We start from the raw sequence: 10,834 nt of genomic DNA, 5'->3' as shown, positions 1-10,834 counted from the left end.
ACCCTTGAGAAATATAATCCATAGTCCTAAGGCTAGTGGGAGACTGATCAAATGGGCAATAGAGCTGAGAGAATTCGACATCAAATATAAGCCTCGAATGGCGATAAAAGCCCAGGCATTGGCTGACTTCATGGTGGAATGTGCCATACCCAACCAAGAAGTCGGGGGCAGGAAGATACCATACCTCAAGACAAGGAAGTTGATAAGGAGGACAAAGAAAAGGTTGATAATGAGAAAGAATACTGGGTTTTCTATTTTGATGAAGCATCAAAAATAAATTCAAGTAGAGCAGGTTTGGTTTTACAAAGCCCTGATGGGTTCTTAATTGAGTATGCCATGAAGTTAGACTTCCCAACCACAAACAATGAGGCAGAATATGAAGCTCTGATAGCTGGTCTTGGCTTAGCAGGGACACTTAGAGTCAAGAACTTAAAAGTCTGTGGAGACTCGAAGCTGGTCATATCCCAGGTGAAGGGAGAGTTTGAGGCAAGGGATGATACGATGGCTAAGTATGTCCGCCTAGTAAGGGCCGTGATGACCCAATTCGATGAATGCCATGTTGAGCACATTCCAAGGGAGGAAAATGCTAAGGCAGATGCATTATCAAAGTTTGCTTCATCTGAGATAGTGGAAAGTTCAGGAAGTGTGTACTTCCGCATCCTGAAGACACGAAGCATTGATGTTAAGCTTGTAGCTCCTATAGGTCTGGGGACGTCATGGATAGATCCCATTAAGACTCATATTCAAACCGGTTGGTTGCCGAACGATGCTACTGAAGCACGAAAATTGGCTGTTCGAGCACTAAGATACTCATTGATAGATGGAATTCTGTATCAAAGATCTTTCGTGGTTCCCTACTTAAGGTGTCTCAGGCCCGATGAGGCACGCTTGGCTCTTGAAGAAGTACATGAAGGCATATGTGGGCAACACTTGGGGGGCAGGGCCTTAGCTCATAAGATAACCCGTTTAGGCTTCTATTGGCCAGAAATGATGGCCGATGCCAAAGAATATGTGAAAAAGTGTAACCGCTGTCAGAAGCACGCACCAGTCGTTAGACAACCCCCCGAGATGTTGACCTCCATCAACTCGCCCATCCCCTTTGCTATGTGGGGAATGGATATACTGGGGCCTTTCCCCATGGCCACGACACAAAGAAAGTTCCTGATTGTAGCCATTGATTATTTTACTAAGTGCACTGAAGCCAAACCTTTGGCCAAAATCACAACTAAACAAGTTGCACAATTCCTGTGGGAAAATATCATGTGCCGGTATGGAATTCCCCGCATCCTAGTCACTGACAATGGAACACAATTCAACAATGAGGAATTCAAGAAGTATTGTGAGGAGAATGAAATTGAGTTGCGATTCACCTCTGTGGCTCACCCGCAAGCCAATGGGAAAGCAGAAGTGGCGAATCGAATAATCCTAGATGGATTAAAGAAGAGGATCGAGAAGTCAAGGAATAACTGGGTGGATGAAATACTCCCAATACTATGGGCCTATAGGACTACCTGTAGAGTCACAACTGGAGCAACTCCCTTCATGTTAGCATATGGTGCAGAAGCAGTTGTTACTGTAGAGATATCACATTCCTCCCCCAGGATTCAAGCTTTCAATGCTGAGGAAAATGAAGAAGGGAAAAGGTTAGCCCTAGATCTAATTGATAAAGCACGAGATGAGGCACATGCAAAGATAGTGGAATATCTGAAAAAAGCTTCGTTCTACTACAACCTAAGGGTTAAAGAAAGGTTCTTCAAACAAGGTGACTTAGTCTTGAGGAAAGTGGAAGCTTCTGGTGTAGGACAGAAAGGGAAACTTTCCCCAAATTGGGAAGGGCCATACAAAGTCAAGAGCATTCAGGGTAGAGGAACCTACAAGCTGGAGACTATGGATGGTTTTGAAGTCCCGAGAACTTGGCATGCCCAAAACCTGAAAGTTTACTATGTGTAAAATAGTTAAAGCACGATTCTCACTCAAGAAGGTTTAAAAGCACCTTGAAGCTTTGCTTGCTTAGGATTTTTTATAGAAGATATGTTTAGGTTTTATCAGGGTTGAACCCATCTCATATAAGGTATCGAGAATACCAAGTTATAATAAAGAGCGTTCGGCTTAAACCTATTAGATTGATGCATTGTGAAGGATAAAACCAAGTTATAAACTTGAGTTTGAAAACTCAGAAAAAATACGATGATATTTGGGCAATACAACTGAAAAATAATAAAAGTCAATTACAAAGTTCAATATTGTCTAAGAAAGAAGAAATACATAAAACTTAGGCCTTAGAAGGCTCAGATTCTTCGGAACCACTATCTGAAGTCTCCTCGGACGTCTCTTCAGTCGGTCCCTCGGATGTCTCTTCGGAAGTCTCCGCAGAGGTTCCCTTGGAACTATCCTCGGACGCCTTGGAGGCCGCAGAAGACGCTGGTTTAGGAGATGCTGGCTTTGGAGGCTCTTCTACCCTGGCCATCTTTATAACAGGCTCGGTCTCCTCCTCAGAAGAAGATTCCTCCTCTTCAGAGCTGGAGTCAAGCTCTTTCCTTTTTTGGCCTCGGCCCTGGCTTTCTGATGGGCCATCCTTAATCAAAATTAGCTAGTTTATCTGCAACGCCCCCAAGTGCTGGAACTCGCACAGGACAAGGGAATGAAGATTGTTCAAGGACTTCTGGAAACTCATCCTGGATAGCCTGCACAGCGGCGTCCCAGCCTTCCTTGTAGCTAATTGGATGTAGGAGGGCATCATGCTCCACCATTAAATCCTTGAATTCCTGAGTATCCATCCAGCCGTCAAAGGCTTTGTCCTTTTGAGCCTTGAGGACGGGCCGTTTCCAGGTCAGAAGTTGATGAGGCGAGCTGGGCATGAAGAGCCTCTATCCTCTGGTTGGCCTCCTCCAGCTTCTTATTTGCATCCTCTAGGCCAACTTTCCAAGCCTTGGCTTGGTGAATTGCCCCCTGAAAATGGACATTCGCCTACAAGATACAAAGTAAAAGTGAGAAACGAGAAAAATTACGGCAAAAAGCTATGAATGCCAAAAGAAAAAGACGTACCATCGCCAAAGCCTGAGCTTCGAAAAGCTCGTTAGCCTCCAAGTCCTGTTGAAGGACAAGGTCATGATAGTCAACCGGGGAAATGGAATGCATAGACCATTCCTTTGCAAGCACTGTGTTGCCGACAATTGAATCCTTTCCCCGGTTTTTCCCAAGCGGGTTGGAAAAAAGCCCCTGATTTTTGTTTAGTACATAAAGGTTGGATGGGGCCTTCTTCGCCTGGTTCCTTCGCCTGGAGTAGGAACTCTGAGAAATGATCCCCGAGGCGCGGGTCTTTGAAGACCTTCCCAGCACATTTCATCCTGGTTGTCTTCAGCTCTTTAGGCTTTGTAGCCTCCTCAATCTTCTCAGCCACTGCAACAAATAAGAAAAGTGAGTTGAGAAATTAGCAAGGTAAAAGATGGAAGAAACGAAGACAACTAGAGAAGGAAGGAAACATACTCTTTTTAGGAACGGGAGAAAGGCCACGTTCTACAAGAACGATCTCCCTGATGAGATCCCAAGAGTGGGAAGTCCCATTATCTTGAGTAAGGAGGTTGAAAGCTTTGGTCTCCTCCTCAGACAAAACTATATCGTTAGGGCTCCCATCTACAGCTAGCCCAAAAGATGAACGAAAGAGGGTGCCCCAATCGCCGCCCTCCCAAAGAACGTACAGAAAATCTTTCTTCCACCCCAAATTATTGTCAGGGATGGACTTCCCATTCACTATGTGGGGAACAGTTGGATGCTGGTTCAAAGAAACCCACCCCGGATTCTTGTCGGGACTGTTCTTGAACTGAAAAGTCTTTCTAAAAACGGCAACCGAAGTGGGAACGTTGTGTTTGGCGCATTGCGACAAGTAGCACAGAATCAACCTCCAAGAGTTTGGAGGGAGTTGGCAAGGGCTGATCCCCACATCATCTAGCAAAACAGGGATAAATGGGTGAAATGGGAGTCTAATACCTGCCCTTAGAGTGTCCCTGTAGACGCATAGTGCGTCCTTCCTCCATTGACAGGCCCTGTCGGCCAGACCCGCAAGAACTAGCTTGAAAGGTTCCTTGATTTTGAAACAAGCACTCAACTTGTCCAGCTCCTTTGGATCCCGCAAGATACTGAAATGGTCGTGCGCATCTAAATGCGCATCAGATGGGTACTCGTCCCCTCGGGTGTTGATCATATCAATCAAGGAAGTGTACCTTGATCGAATGGGGAATTCATTGGACTTTCTGGCCACGTTCATCTTGGCCAAACGAGTCATTTTCTTATCAGCCATCTGAAAAAAGGGTACATAAGAAGACAATTTTAAACGCAAACTATGCAAAAACAAGCACAAGAAGAAAAAAGGGAAAAGTGTTTACCTGAAGTAATGCTGCTAAAAGAGGCTGGCTTGCTAAATGGAGGCTTTAGGGCTCAAAATACTCTGACCTACAGTTATTTCTCTGAGATCCTTAACAGAAGAAAAAAGAAGGAAAATTTAGAAATGAGAAAGTGAGGAGCGATAGACTCTACTCACTCCTTTATATAGGAGAAAAAGTGAAGTTGAAGGGACAAAAAGCCCAGTAAGATTAAAGGCCCAAAGAAGAAAGCCCAGAAATGGAACGTTCTAGAATACTCCAAGGAATTCGAAAGGAAATAAATAAAAAATTCCCGAGAATTCTAGAGAATTCTAAAGAAGGTGTTTAAACATATTAAAGTCCAGTTATAATATGGAAGATGCCCAATAGAAGGCCCAAATCCAATTAGGATTTGGAAAAATAGAGGCCCAAATCCAATTAGGATTTAGAAGAATACAAGCCCAAGTCAAGGCCCAAATCAAAGCCCAAATCCAATTAGGATTTGGAAAAAGAGAAGGCCCAAACAAGGCCCAATCCAAATTGAATTAGAAAGAAGGCCAATAAAGACCAGGGTTGAGGTCGAATTTGAGGTCGTGAATTCTATTCGAATTCTTTCGAATAGGTGCCCGAAAATTATGGGTATAAAAGACCAGGATTGAGGTCGAATTTGAGGTCGTGAATTCTATTCGAATTCTTTCGAACAGACACCCGAAAATTACGGTTAAAAAAGACCAGGATTGAGGTCGAAGTCCAGACCAGGATTGAGGTCGAAGTCCAGGTAAATAAGACCAGGATTGAGGTTAAATTCCTGAATCAAGCACAATATTTTTCGGGAACAAGGCCAGAAATTTCGACCAAAATCCAGGTCGAGGGTTCGACTAGGATCCTGGTCGAAATCCAGGTCGTAAATCCTAGTCGAAACCTTACGACCAGGAAATAAATAAGCACATAAATTTCGACTAAAATCCAGGTTGAGGGTTCGACTAGGAACCTGGTCGAAATTCAGGTCGTAAATCCTAGTCGAAAAAGGGCTGAAAATTTAAAAATATTCGTGAAAAATTGCAGAAAATTTGGAAAAATCTCGAAAAAAAGGGAAAATTCTTGAAAAATACCAGAAAATTCCTAAAAATAGGGAAAATGTAAGAAAATAAAAAGGAAGTTTTTTAAACGACCCTAAAGCCGCGTACAAGGCAAATCGTTGTAAACGTGTAGGTCGCTCCACACTTTACGCAAAACGATACCCTGAAAGGGAATGAACGAACTTAATTTTTGCGAAATCTTATACGGTTTCCCAAAAGTTGGGGGGCAAATGATAGCAAATGATAGGGATAAATAAATCCTGATTGTGTAATTAAATATTACATTAATTATACATGATTTGGGCTACTAGGCCCAATAAGAAGATGTATGACATTCAGACCAAAAAGGTTAACACATTGATCAGGCCTGATGGAACAAAGAATGCCCAAAAACCCTGAATATTAATTAATTTTGTAATTAATTAATAAGGGAAAAATCAGCTATTGAGAAGAGTCTCAATAAGGACATTAATCCTTGCAGATTAGCCTCTAAGGGACCTAGAAGAATAAGGAATCAGTTTCCTACTGTTTAGGACTTCAAAGTCCATTTTAATTCTGAGACTTGGCTACCAAGTCTCCAATACCAAGTCCAATTTAAGGACTCCCAACATCTATATAAGGGGTCTCACCCCACAAATCAGAACTACGTTTTTTGATTTGATCATTGGCAATCAGCAAGGTACGTAGACATCTTGTTAAGGCAGATTGAGTCACGAAACACAAGAGCAGTCAAATCGAGCCTCGAAACTCACGTTCCTTAGTAATAAATACAGCAGTTATATACCTTAGTTTTTAATCCATAACAGATAATAACCAGATTTCATGAATTAATTAAAAATTGGAAAAAAAATAATGGTAACACTAACTCATAAAAGACTTATAGTAGGAAAAATATTATATAAATATAATATGAAACTAAATTAAAGATATAACTAAAAAATATTTTGTTTTTATTAATATCTTAAATTTTAATAAATATGTAGTATATATTAAATAAATACATAATTATATAATTAAATGCTCCAACATTGTCGAGAGTCATAAATAACATCAAATTGAAGAATCCCACCTGCTGAGCTCTATAAATGAGGCTTGAAAGCATAAGTTGGTAATTTTCCGGTTCTTCTGACATCATTCTCTGTTAAATATTACATCTTATGGGTTAGTTCGCCCTAATTAGTAAACAGAACAGACAACAGTAAGTGTTAAGCGGGGAAAAAATAAGATAATTTTGCCTTAAACAGAAAAGTTGAAGAGTAATATGCCACCCTGGAGTCTCTATTATCATCCAACAGCTCCCTACCAAGGACAGTTGAAAGTTAAATTAAATATTTATGCTACATATGAGCCCTTTTGTAAAGCACTGACCTGCGTAGATACCTAAAGAAATCATCACCACCAACTTCTTGGGAAGCAGTAGGTTCAGCAGTGCATTTACCAAGTAAAAGTAAGAGAAGTGTGGCTCTTATATCTGATATGGCATCAGGAATGTTTCATCTACCTTTAATACCAACAGAAACACCTCATGCAATGGTGTCCGTACTCCATTGCTGCACTAGCTAGTTGAAATAAAGGCCAGTAAAACAAATCAGCAGGGACTCGAGCTACCAGATTTGCCTTTTTGTCTCCTCCATGGGATCCTCCTCCCCACATGAAATTCCTGATTTAGCATCAACATTACCGCACGATACCGAATCTGAAGGTAGGACTACCAGGCACAGTTGGGAAAATAGGATATAGCACATCTGTTGACAGACGGTGAAGAAAAATAACAAAGTACACGAGTTAAAAGGACCGACAACACCAAAAGACAATTTCCATAGCAATACAAAATATTATTTCATACGAAAATTTAGTGTACCCTGTACCGGCAGTTATGTAAACTTGAGAAACAAAAATGCCCCTGACGAATAATATTAATTAAAAAAACTAGAATTAAGTTGCTACTAATCTCTCAGAAGGTATAATAATATATAATAATCCGTTGCCGGAAAATAAAAGTTACTACTGCATACCAAGTTTTATTCTCAGGTTTTTCTTATAAAAATCTACTAACATGTGTTCAAACAAGTAACACCAATAAAAGCTGGCAAAAGTGGATCAAACTGAGGAGTGAACATAACCAACAACATTCTAACATCTTTATATTCCTCTACAAGAGGAAAGACGCAGGAATGAGGAGAATAACAAAACCTGTAATATATCTTATATGTTAGGCAAAATCTTTCCAACTCTAAGCCTTTCCTTTTGATATGTCTAGGCCAATTTGAAAGTTATCAATGTTGTTTGAGTAAGATGACACACATTAAAATTACTGTCAAACAGATGTAACAAATAAATCTACGCTCTTCAGAAGAATTACCTATAAAATATTTAGGCGGTCCGTCTCGTTTATCTCAGCAACCAAGGACAGCGCAGCACTCATAATATCTATTACGGCGTCGGCTTTCTCAAGACAAGTCTTATCATGTGATTGTTCAACTTCTTCATTGGTCAAATGCAGGATTTTTCTCTCATCTAACAAAACTTTGCATCTTACTAGGAGCCTATCAAGAACATATAGAAACTCCCATCTAATGAGGCTATTTTTTGACTTTAGAAGTCCACAGAAGAGCCAAATCGATAAGGGGCTAAATCAGCTGAATAATCATTTACGCCAGCAACAAGGATCTTTTGCTGCAAGTTTTTAACATTTGACCATATCGCATCCTTTTTATCATTAATTTCTGCCATAAGCAAATCACCCGACCATAGATACTCATTTTGGCGATATGCGATCCTTTCTTAATGAAGCAGAGAATCTAAAGTGGCCTATGCAAGTTTTGCTTTCATGAAGACATCGTTTCTCAAAATCCATTCTCAATACTTTCCCGATAACTGTAAGGTTTGGATATGTGCTTCAGGTGGGAAAACTCTGTGTCCAAATCAGTAAATGAACGAACAAGTGTATCAAACTTCTCAATAATATTTTATAGAAGCTGCAAAGGAAAGTTTTTAGAAAAATGAGAACTGATTTAATAGAACCAGACATACAAACAAATATTAACAGAACTGTGCATCTTATACTTCCACTGGTCACAACTCTAATGTTGCGTCTGGTTGGGTGAATAAATTTGGAAGGGAATGGAACGAATTTGTACAATATTATGGGTGAATATTTATAATTTCCATTCCTTCCTCCATTCGGTTCCTAGCAATTTAAACCAGACCTAAAACCTAGGAGCTCATATAAAATTTGCATCGCCTCATTTTTTTACTCTTCCCTCCTACCCCATTTCTTCTCCCTGGTTTTTTATCACAATTTTCCATCCCATTTCATTCTGTCCAACCAAACGGAGCATAGGAGAGTCAGCAGACCAAGTACCACAACTTTTTATTAGATTATATCCTACGTTTAATAAGCTTAAGAGGGATATTTGGTCGTCATTGTACTGCCAAAAACTTATAGACTGTTAAATAAACTACTGACAGATGGTTCATATCTGACATCTAATATCGACATAAGACAGGTCTGGAGTTCCATTTTTCACAACTAAAAAAAATAATCTAATAATTAAGTTTCTCATGTTATAGAATAGGTGAGGGCCCAATACTCGACAACTAAATTTGTTTAAATAAATTAAAATAAATTTAATAATAAGATAGCCCAAGAGACTGATAGTTGACAATCATAAATATTTGAATAGCTGGGTGATGTTTAAAAATAACTATTTTTGGGGTGCAAATACACATTTTTAAAACATATGGCTGAAAATACCGTTTTGGTTACGCATTTTGTAATTGGGTAAGTTTAATACGCATTTGAGAATTGGGTATATAAGAAAATTACTAGAGATACGCATTTGTAGTTTGGATATTACCATTGAGAAATTCGTATCTTAAAAAAAAAATTGAATACTCATTTGACAAATGCGTATCTAGTACAAAACAGAATACCCAAATGGCAAATGCGTATTTAAATTGGTATTTTCAGCCATCCACTTTCAAAATGGGTATTTTCAGCCATTTACACCAAAAAATTATTATTTTTAACATTTTTTCTTGAATAGCTATTAAAATAATACAATTGTACTACATAGTTATTCGTATATATAAAGTAAAACATATACAAAAATCCGTGAATTGCGCAGGATAGCTTTTATGGAAAATAAGAGGCAAAAGGAGCAGCCAAAAAGCACAAAACTCAACAAACTTAACACAATATTGAAATAATAATTAATAGAAGCATGCTAATACACATATTAAGTCTCTTAATTAATACCTTGATGTTTTGAGAGAAGTGGTAGCTTAACATTAATCACGGCTCCTTTGACTCAGCGGTTTTGAGTTTGGGAACCCGAACATCCTAAATTTTAATTTGGACATTGAGCTTAAATATTGCCCCCAAAGATTGGCTCCTAGTTATCCCATCTTCATCCCCAAAAATAAACTGACAGAGTGAGGGGTGCTATTTTAACAAACAAGCATAAGCATCATATACATTTCGCCGTCCTTGTACCTTATTATTTCGAAGAATTAATAACTTAAATGATATAGAGTAAAGTTCTATGGAGTCCACTTTTAATTGGAGTCATCGGAGTCCATATATGTTCTGCAAGTAAAATATAGCTTAAAATATTGCAAAACATATTATTTTTCGACAAACATCACTATTCTATTAAAAATCTTGTAGATTGCATACATTTTACAAGCAGAACATTGCAAAAATATATTATTCTACAAAACATGTTTAGTTTGCAGAACATAAATGTTCATGTTGCAGAACATATTGCAGAACATACATAGTGTACTGTAAATATATGAGATTTGCATGATTTTGTTAAAGTTATGCTATTTGTGTGACATGTTTTGCAAAATAACACATTTTACAAGATATTTTATTTGCAGAACGTAGATGGACTCCGAGGACTCCGACAAAAAGGTGGACTCCATAGAACTCAGCCCTCATTATGATTATATCCTGGTATTTTCTGGAAACCATGCAAGTAACATTTTTTTATGTTATCGAATTCACAAGTGCATAAACTTGAAATGCTAAATCTTTTGAGGACTTGAAAAGCAAGTGAATGCATGACCAGATTACCATGTAAAGATTTCTCCTATCAATCCTCAGGTTTGCAAGCAAAAGCTGCACGCAGAAGATAAACATATGTCAGTAATGTATATTACAAATAATATATTATAATCGAAAGCCAGATTACATGAGCATCTAGTTTTGAAATGTTATAATCATCCTAAAAGGTACAAAATCAATAATATAAGTTCACTAAATAAATTTTAATCTTGACGCATATAAAAATAGAAACAAAAGCTGTAATGTCATAAGGCAACCAAAAGGAATACTTATTTATTAGAATAGACACCTTTAAGCTTAAGGTCGACAAAAAACTGCCCAAA

The 10,834-nt window shown here is 38.6% G+C and overlaps 1 pseudogene; it reads right to left on the bottom strand.

Annotated features, from left to right (window-relative positions):
* Window positions 1-6,509: 6,509 nt before the first annotated feature.
* LOC141711290 (uncharacterized) lies at window positions 6,510-8,406 on the bottom strand (annotated as a pseudogene).
* Between the last annotated feature and the right edge of the window lie 2,428 nt (window positions 8,407-10,834).

Source organism: Apium graveolens, chromosome 1 (genome assembly GCF_009905375.1).
Source record: "Apium graveolens cultivar Ventura chromosome 1, ASM990537v1, whole genome shotgun sequence".
In the NCBI taxonomy this organism is placed as follows: Eukaryota; Viridiplantae; Streptophyta; class Magnoliopsida; order Apiales; family Apiaceae; genus Apium; species Apium graveolens.
The sequence above is the reverse complement of the archived record's forward strand: the minus strand, read 5'-3'. Positions and strand labels throughout refer to the sequence as shown.